Source organism: Alexandromys fortis, unplaced genomic scaffold, assembly GCF_014885135.2.
Source record: "Alexandromys fortis isolate MF-2015 unplaced genomic scaffold, M_Fortis_MF-2015_v1.1 scaffold_154, whole genome shotgun sequence".
NCBI classification, from domain to species: Eukaryota; Metazoa; Chordata; class Mammalia; order Rodentia; family Cricetidae; genus Alexandromys; species Alexandromys fortis.
The window spans coordinates 948,774-958,573 of NW_026068040.1; the positions used below are offsets into that span (position 1 = coordinate 948,774).

The following is a 9,800-nucleotide window of genomic DNA, read 5'->3' on the forward strand; positions in this document are numbered from 1 at the left end:
TGTGCCAGCCATTTATCTGAGCAGAGGCAGTGGGCCTTGGCCTCTTGACTGTGTTCAAGTTGTTCCAGAAGAAGAGGTGTTGAGTATCACCCACCTTCCACTCCGGGGCTCCTCTCTTATGCTAAGGCAGACTCTTCAGTCCTTTCTTACTTTTCAACTGAAAACTGTATCATTGAAAACAATTCTTTTAACATTTGGGAGTCTTCACTTAAGATGTTCGCTTTTGTTTCTATGATGAATGCAGAGGAAACTTCTGGGGGAGTGGATACAGTTACACATGAACAGATGACCATAGCATTAGTTAGTAACTCAGTTAATTAGTAAACACACAACCACAGCTTTAATTCAGATGCTCTACTGAATGAATGAGAGGTGAAAGTTTCCGAAAGATTTTCTTTCTAAGAAGAATTATGCTTCAGAAAAATAAAAATAGTGTAATCAGTTAAGGTACAAAAAGTCAATTATGTGAAAAAATATATTGGCATCAAGTCCTCACTGCATTGCCTACTACCTATGAATTCATGTTTAGGAAAAGGAAAAAATGCCTTTAAGGAGCTAGGCAGGCAGAGCAGACTGCAACCCCAATACTCTGAAGCTGAGGCAGGAGAATCAAGATTTCCTTGCCACACAGTGTGAGACACTCTGTACAAAAGCAAAACAAAAGTCATCCACTTAAAAGTCATTGTGTGTGTGTGTGTGTGTGTGTGTGCGTGTGTGTGTATGTTCTGCTGCTGGTTTTGTTGCTGTTTAAGGAAGGCAGAAGTTAGCTTCAATTACTGAGGAGTTTCAGAAAGACTTAAAACATACACAAAGACAAAGGCACTGGGACAATGTTGGCTGGACAGGCAGTTTATACCAAAGCTACCATCAGTTCTAGCGTAGTTTAACTCCTGCTGCAGCCACAGTGATGGGAATGGAAAGTCTATACATTCAGTTAGTGATTTGCATACTGGAGCCACATGCAAATACTGGAAGAGAGGCCCAGAGCGCAGGTCTCTGCATTTCCCACACTGTTCTGAACTCTTTTCTCACTTGCAATCAATACCACACAGCCTACTGCTTAGTCACGTGATACTCTTGTTTGAACACTAAGTAGACTGGGAGATCACATGCTGTAGAGACAAAGGCTATAGCCAGTATGTCTCTCTCAGTTCCTTTTACTTCTCTGCATTCATCCATCTATCCATCTGTCTAGTGAGTACTAAAAGCCATGCCTAGCTCTGACTACGTCAAGAGTATGACCTGCAGAGGGTCTGTAGTTCTGAGAGGTTTGGGTGTGAGTGAGTGAACAAGAAAAACACCAGAGGTGGTAAATATGATAGAAGAACTAAGGTAACACAGAAGAAGGGATGCTGAATCTGAATTCCTCTCCAAGAATGACCTGAATGACCTGAATGACCAAGAGCTTCCAAAACCAACTGGGTTGGCCTATGCAGTAAACCCACAGAAGCCCTGCGGAGCCAGAAAACAGCAAGAGAAAGGGTGTTTGGAATGAGCTGGGATGACGGCACCAAACAGTTCTCATTATTTCTAAAGGCCGCTGTTAAGATTGTATATGGAAGGCTGCTTGGGATTTTACCTGAAAAAATTCAATGCTCTGATTTACACTTTTAAAAGATTTCACTGGCCTGGTGTGTGCAGTGGGAAGTGAATGAAGAAAGAGAGCAGTTGCATTATCTCAACATCACAGTAGCAACATTATCACAAGGTTTGCTGATGGGTCAGAGCCCCATATAAAAAGTAAATACTGCTTTTGCAGAGGATCTGAATTCAGGTCCCAGCACTCATGCTGGGCAGTTTACAACTGTCTATAATGCTGGCTCCAGGGAACCAACAACTTTTCTGGCTTTCACAGGCAACTGCTCAACTATAGAAGGAGAGAGAGAGAGAGAGATGGAGGGAGGGGAGGGGAGGAAAAGAGGAAGGGAGGGAAGGAGACAGACACAGACAGAAGAAGAAATCAAATACTGACCATATATTTGGCATAAGAAATGGCCCAAATGAGGATGGAGGAGGAGCAGGTGTGCTTGAGGGAAGATGGGAAGGAAAAGAGTTCTTCTTAGGGATGCTCATTGAAGACATTAAGATTGAAAGGCCAATCAGGCAGCTAAATACAGTATCCAAATGAGAACTCACCAGCCCACATACGGTATCTGAAGCCATGGCATTGCATAAAATTTCATCCAATGGTTACGTGGACTATTTGAAAAGGGGGGAGGGATTCCTAAACAGCAAGTAATATTGGCTGTCAGCAAACCAGCAAACAAAACAAATAAGATTTTCATAATGTATCAGAAGGCAGAAAATGAGTATCCAATTCTTTTCTAATTTTTGGCAAGAAAGGACATTAATTGGCATGCATGTTGCTTTAATATCTTCCCGAAGTCATTGGAACTAAGAGCCCTTGATGGAAATCAGAGAGGAATGGGAGAGAGGACAGTGTCTCCTCATTGGGGTGAAGTGAATATCTATGTATATTTCACATGGTTCACACACAGGACTGTGAGTGAATACATTATTCTTAAGCAGAATATTTGAATAACATCTGCCTGGAATGTCTGTTGAGAGAAGCCAAGGCAGGAACTCAGAAGCAGGTACTGAAGGAGAAGCCATGAAGGATGCTCCTTGTGGCTTGTACAGCCTGCTTTCTTATGCACCTCAAGACCATCTGCTAAGGGATGGCACCGCCCACAGTGGGTAGGCTGCAGGTCAATCCATTGGAGGCATTTTCTCAATTAGGATTCACTCTTCCAAGCTATGTCTAGGTTTGTGTCCAGTTGGTGAAAACACAGCTGACAGAAGCCCCATTCTAACCCATGAACTTGCTCGCTAGTTCATAGAGAAAGCACCAGCCATGGGCTTCCTCTTGCGCCGTCATTCCATCTCCTTACCCACATGCTCCTCTGCCCTGTACAATGTGCATTGAACACTTCTCCTTGCCTACTAGAGGATGTACCCCACAATAATTATTTCCTTATCCTTCACCATGAACTGTCTAAATAGTGGATTATTCTCAACAGCATATAAATATGCTAATTTTTGCTAGTCTGAAAAAAGTTTTATTCCCAATTCTCCTCTATTGGCAGGCTCAATTTAATTGTTCACCTAGAAAGCTAAACCTAGAATAGTTGTTTGTTTTTGTGGTACCTTTTCTCCCTGATCTGTGGGAGCCTGCTCTAATCAAGCCCTTCTACCATTCTGTAGACATTAACCTTCCCAAATTCATCAACAATTGCCCCATTCCTAATTCAGAGTCATTTATCCATCCTCTACCTTCAAGACAACATGCTGACTTTCCCCTTACCTCAGTGGGTCTATATTCCGTTGCTGGATCTGTGTTTCCTTATTCGTCAAGTTTCCATATTACTCTAATCCCCCCAAAGCCTTTGCCATCTTTAATTCCCGGCTATAAAGAACACAACAAACAAATCCACAAATCCTCCTCCTGGAGACCATGCTCCAACCACAAGTTCAGCTAAACTAACCTGTACAAGTTGCACACATCTCGGAGACAGGATTTCAGGTTCCCCAATCCTCTGCGAACCTCAGATGGCTGCCGCTATTCTCATACAAGATGGGAGAAGGGCCATCTCCTCTTCCTCCATAATTCTACAAGAAGCAAGTGACTGGTGCAATGGGGGGAGACTTGTGATTAATCCTATGCAAGGCTGGTGATTGCTCATCCCTTTTCCCTGAGAGGCCTCCCTGGTGGGACTGGAAGCTGTTGCTGTGATTGGCTGAACACATTCCTTCATCGTCATGCTGCATTATGTGATCCCAACTTCCTAGGAATATAATCAAACAACTTGAGTCATTTTTGTGTTATTTAAGAGCTAGCCTCATATAATGCCCTTTGATACTGCAACATTAGGCTCAGTAAAACAGCTTACCTGAATGTTACTTTCTTCATCCACCTTTTAGCACTAGAGGGCTGAACAAAGAGAAGAACAAAGAGAAGACAATGGAGCATCAGCCATGGTGCAGGTGGCAGCAGCAAAAGGCCTGCTGAAGATCCAGAGTGTGGTCATGGTGGAAGCACTGGGCAGCTGAGGTGGCCACGACTGTGCAGGGTTGGAGATGTATGGAAGAGGTGAGAGAAAAAGAAAAGGCAAGAAGACAAGGTAGGAGGCAGGTGGGAGACAGGTGGGAGGCAAATAGAAGTGGGTGGGAGACAGGTGGATGCAGGTGGGATGTAGGTGGGAGGCTATGGAGGCAGAAGTGAGGCAGGTGGAGGCAGGTGGAAGCAGGTGGGAGACAGGTGGAGGCAGGTGAGAGGCAAATGGGAGGCTATGGAGGGAGAAGTGAGGCAGGTGGAGGCAGGTGGGAGGCAGGTGGGAAGCAGGTGGAAGCAGGTGGAAGCAGGTGGGAGGTAGTGGGAGGCAGGTGGGAGGGAGGTGGAAGCAGGTGGGGGTAGGTGGGAGGCAGGTGGGAGGGAGGGAGGAGGCAGGTGGGAGGTAGATGGGAATCAGGTGGGAGGCAGGTGGGAGACAGGTGGAAGTGGGTGGGAGGCAGGTGGAAGCGGGAGGGAGGGAGGTAGAAGCAGGTGGGAGGTAGGTGGGAGGTAGGTGGGAGGCAGGTAGGAGGTAGTGGGAGGTAGGTGGGAATCAGGTGGGAGGCAGGTGGGAGGTAGGTGGAAGCAGGTGGGGGTAGGTGGGATGCAGGTGGGAGGTAGGTGGGAATCAGGTGGGAGGCAGGTGGAAGTGGGTGGGAGGCAGGTGGAAGCAGGTGAGAGGTAGGTGGGAGGTAGGTGGGAGGCAGGTGGGAGGTAGTGGGAGGCAGGTGGGACTCCAGTTTCAGAGGACCTGCCAACTCTCCTAGCCAGGCATACATGTTGTTATGTGCATACATGTAGCAAACAGGCATTTGCACATAAAATATTTTTCAAAAGGTATGCTATGTGAGCAAACCAAATCATGTCTTAATTTTAAAATATTACTTAATTTTTAAAAAAAAATATATGTAATCTTTAAACCTAGGTGTGAATGAAATCATTTAAACATTCAAAGCGTGCAGAGATGAGGAAATTGCAGCTGAATTGTGGCAATTTTATCTCCTGATGGCCAGAATGGTTCTATGTTGTTAAGCATCCTTGAAGCTTCAACCGTGTTTTTCTGCTGTATCAGAAACCCAGGCTGGTACTTTCCCAGGGAACTTCTCCATTGCCTCGCACACACATTCTTGCACGCATGCATGCACGCACACATGCACAAGTATGGTCTACATTCTCAATTAGACCCTGACTGTTATAATATGTTGCGTTGTGGTTTTGATCCCTGCCTTGAGGGCGTTTGAAAACATCCTTTCCTTAATGGACTTGAACTTATCTTCACACTGACCATCCTGCCATCCTCTCCTGCAGAGTCAGTCAGGATCCTGGCTACAGCTGAGGGAAGAGCCCTGAGTGGTACTCAGGCTGCTCCACTGAGTGGTACCCAGGCTGCTCCAAGCTGCATCTCTGGTGGCTGCTGTTAGGGAAGTGGAGGCAGTGAGATTGGATGAACTTGGGGTGTGTTTTTCAATCACACTTGCTTATGCTTTGTGTATGAAAATCAAAGATAGCTTCGAGCATGCATTTCTAGGAAATTGCTTGATGCTTGACTGTCTTAAAAATAATGAGCGAGCCGGGCGGTGGTGGCACACACCTTTAATCCCACCCTTGGGAGGCAGAGGCAGGGGTATCTCTGTAAGTTCAAGATCAGCCTGGTCTACAGAGCTAGTTCCAGAATATCTAGGACTTAGACAGAGAATCCCTGTCTCAAAATAACAAAAAAAAAAAAATAAATAAAGTGGTCAAAATATTTCCCATGTTATGTTTTTCCAGAATCTTTTCCCTAAACTCTCACATCAACGGTGAGGTATAGTCAGGCATGAGAACACATGTCTATATCCTCACACTTAGAAGGCAGAGAGCTGATAAATTCAAGGCCAGCCTGGCCTGCATAGTGACCCTCTGACTCAAAACAAACAGTAAAACAAAGCCAAATAAACAAAGAAATAAAAACAAGACAAATATATAATGGAAGAAAATGAACAAACTAAGTGAGACCAATATCCCATGCCCCTCAAATAGGCAGGTTTGTGACAAACATCATGTCAGAGGCTGGGCCACAAAATGTGATGCAGTTTCTTTCTGTCCTTGCCTGGATACTCACACTTGTAACCCATGTGGTATGCTTCAAGAAAGCCTAGGTCACCAGGAGAAAAAGCAGAGTCCCCAGCCCCCAACCTCAAAAGCCGAGGTCAGCTGGCTAGCCCTATGAGTGTGCCTTCCTAGAAGTGTGTTCCCATGCTTGTTCCTGGCCCCTCCTAGCAGCTCACTTACCCATGTCTTTGTCTACACTGACTCTTTGGGCTATTATAAAGACTCCCCAGACCAAATATGCCACTATTTCTGGCTCGACTTCCATTTTGCATGCCAAGTAGCAACTTTCTCCTCAGTATTTTTCTCCTCAGACAACGCCTCATCTTTGGTAACTTGCATGCACCTGCACTGTGCACCTCTGTAACTATTCCTCTGCTGTCCTCTAGGGGCCACGAGCCACATTGTCCCGTTTACATCCTTGATGTGGTCAGCAAAAATGTAGGCAATGCTTACTTCTAGGAAGGAACTATTCTGGATACTGCACGTCTATGTCCCCTGTGAGTCGGGACAGTTCACGGAGGCAGGTCCATGTCCCCTGTGAGTCGGGACAATTCACTGAAGCACGTCCATGTCCCCTGTGAGTCAGGACAGTTCACCGAGGCAGGTGCTGGCATTTGCTCCATTTCCCGAGATCAGGAAACAAAGGCCAAGAACCATGTACTTTACCCAAGCCATTCCCATCATGTGGCCTAAGCTAGCATGGAAGAAAGGCAAGGCAGTGCTGTTTCAGAGTTTGCGCTGAATGATTGCCCTCTGGTAGGGTAGGAAAGGGAGGTAAAGTTGGCGTCAGTGAAATGCGTGTTGACTTCCACAACTTGTATAAATGAGCTGACCTCTCAAGTCAGGTTTTGCCTCATATGTGGCTCATGCACCAGTTGCCACAGTGGTCTCCTCTTGTGATGGTCTTTTCCTCCCTAGACTGCTCTCTGCATGGTAGCCGGAGAGACCTTTAAAGGAATTACAAACGTATTAATGTGCTCTTATCATTTTGCCTTTCCTCTATCTAAGGAAAATTCTAACCAGTGTTATCAAAGAGAAAGATTAGTCAGCTAAGCAAATGGAATTCAAATAGCCTGAACCCTAAAACCACAATCTCAAACAGAGTCCTCTGCTGTGTGGTTATATTGCTTGGTAAGCAGTATTTATCTGAGTAGAACTGGCCTTTCTTCTGTTCACCACCATATGCAGGGAAGAAAGAGCTGTCTTTATTTTATGAGAGAAGAAATCCTGCTGTATAAAAAAGTGTCGCGGTCTAAAGTCAGACAATAAAGACGATGGAGGGGTAGCACGGTCTCTTGTAGGAGAACTGCCTCTCTTGAAATCAAAAGGATTTGCATAGCCCACATGAGCGGTGCACTCTTTAACTTCTGTTACACAGAGAAACTCATGATGTAGCCAGGCAAAGGCTGCTCAGGTTAAAAAGGGGATAATAGAAGACGCTCTTGGATGTGGTTCTCATGTTTCTGAGAAATGTCTATGGCTTGGTTTCAAAAACAGCACAGGAAAGCATCCGGGAATCCAAAGTGAGAGCCATAAGAACACTGAAGACAAAGACGAGTGGAGAAGTTTCTACCCCACGCCCTGCCAGCCTCCAGAGTCACGTCCTTCGTCCCCCAGTGTCCTTTCTCCTCTGTGGAAATCCTCAAAAAATACAATCTTTTTATGGCAGATGAAGTAAAAATAGTTGATAGTCCAAAAAATTCCCCTTTCTGATGGAGCAGAGAGTGACTTGCTGGGATACAGCTGTGTTCCTCTGGGGTTTCCTTCATCCTAGGCATGATTTCAGCTCGCCTGCGCTGAGGATGGGAGTGAAGAGGGCAGAAGTGGAGACATCTTTTTCTGGTATGCGCTCTGGGAAGGGGTGTCCTTCCTGCTCATCTTAGTTGTACCCCTGTTGTTTTATCCGCTGAATAGAAATAAAAAATTGAAAGAAAGAGACCAAACAAGGAGAATCAAGTTTTTTTTTTCTTTAGAAGAGTACCATTTCCCAAGCTCCCAGGTTTCCAGTCTGTGTTGCTAGGTGGCAAGTTGTTCTCAGTATCAGCGTGCATCTAGATCACAGAAAGACATCCTCACTAATGCAGATGTTCATTTGACCAAGTTGATTTCATCCTTTCAAGAAGCGTTTAGGATGGTTCTGAACCAAGGCGCACAGATTCAAGGAGTGCTGACATCATGGTGGACAGAGAGCACTGGTGTAGGGATAAGCCCGCCCATTGGGCTCCCCTCGGGCGAATGTTTACTGATAAATTGGGCACTCAGAAGCCACGCTTCCCTTCCTGCTTCTTGTACTTCGCTGGAACCTTGGTTTCGTGAGTCTTGTTTTCATTAAAGTTGTGCAAATACCTACACAATTTGTCTACATTAATCTAAGCCACCACTCTATTTTGGCGTCCAACGTTCAGGCACATTTGCCCCCGCCCTGTAGCCTGCTGCGCTCACAGCAGGTCCTGGGCCATCGTGGTTGCCGCAGCGCCGGCCGCTCGCTCGCCCGCCCGCCCTAGGCCTGGCCGGGGCAGCGCTGAGGCCATCGCCACGGGTCCCGAGCTGCCCACAGCCGGCACTTTGTTCCACTCGCCCAATTGCAGCGCCAGAGGAGTTAGCCCCTCCCTCTCTGCCTTGACGTTTGGAACACGGAAGCTTAAATATTTGCGGTTTTACAACACAAACCGCCACAGAGGAAGGGGTCACTTTGAATAAATTTTGGTTTTGAGTTGTTTCAGACCGGCTCTCCACGTGGACTCAAGTGGACTCTTTTGCCACCTCTGGCAGGAACCAGTCATTGCAGGTAAAAAATTTTTTCCTTTTATAAATAAAATGGCTGAGAATATAACTATTCAGGATATTAACAGTCTTTTTGAGTGTGCCATGTGGGAGATCCTACAAGAGGTGTCTAGCACCCCACATCTATGGATCCTTCTGGGATTAGTAGTTTTCCTTGGTATTAAGTGGTTTGACAACAAAAGTCTGATAGAGTCTTTAAGAGATGAATCCAGGATTCTTAAGGCAGAGGTGAAACATCTACAAACGATTAAGCATGACAACGATCTTCTCAAGAATCAGTTTGAAGTTCTACAGAAAGAGAACAGAACTTTGTTTAACAAGACAATGGTGACTGAAAAAAAATTTAGAAAAGGTTCAGGCAGATAAGGAGAAATTCATAACTATGAAAGAGGGAACAGCTGAGTTGGATCGTAAACTCCAATCCCTCTCTGTAGGAAGTGAAAGATTAGTGGCTGATATTAAGGAGAAACTCATTACTATGGAAGAGGGAACAGCTGATTTGGGTTGTAAGCTTCAGTCCCTTTCTGTAGGAACTGAAACATTAACTGAGAGAATCAAAACTGCTGAATGTGACAATCGGATTTTGTCTAAAGCTTATGACAGATTGGCAGAAAGATTGTCAATACAAGAAGGCACAGTTTATGCCATAAAAATTATGTCCAAAGATGAGATGTTATCACTAATGGACAAACTTCATACTTTAGAATCCTCAATGAAGGCTTTGGAACATAATTCTGGACAGGAGATACAGACATTGCAGAAGGCAATGGTGAATAGAATTGAAAAGATTGAGGAATTTCTAAATTCTGATGAAGAAGAACAAACGGTAGAAAGGCAAATTTTAACTACATCTGTGAGTAAATCCCTCCGGGAC

The 9,800-nt window shown here is 45.3% G+C and overlaps 1 long non-coding RNA gene across 2 annotated transcripts in view; it reads right to left on the minus strand.

Moving 5' to 3' along the window:
• Positions 1–1,300: 1,300 nt before the first annotated feature.
• Positions 1,301–9,800, minus strand: part of LOC126515650 (uncharacterized) — a 63,949-nt gene continuing 55,449 nt past the window's right edge. The window contains exons 5-6 of one of the 2 annotated variants that reach the window (XR_007595900.1): positions 3,891–3,931; positions 1,301–3,785 (exon numbers count right to left, since the gene is read on the minus strand). This is a non-coding gene — a long non-coding RNA (uncharacterized lncRNA). The remainder of the gene's footprint in view (positions 3,786–3,890; positions 3,932–9,800) is intronic. The other variant, XR_007595901.1, reaches the window with a different exon arrangement.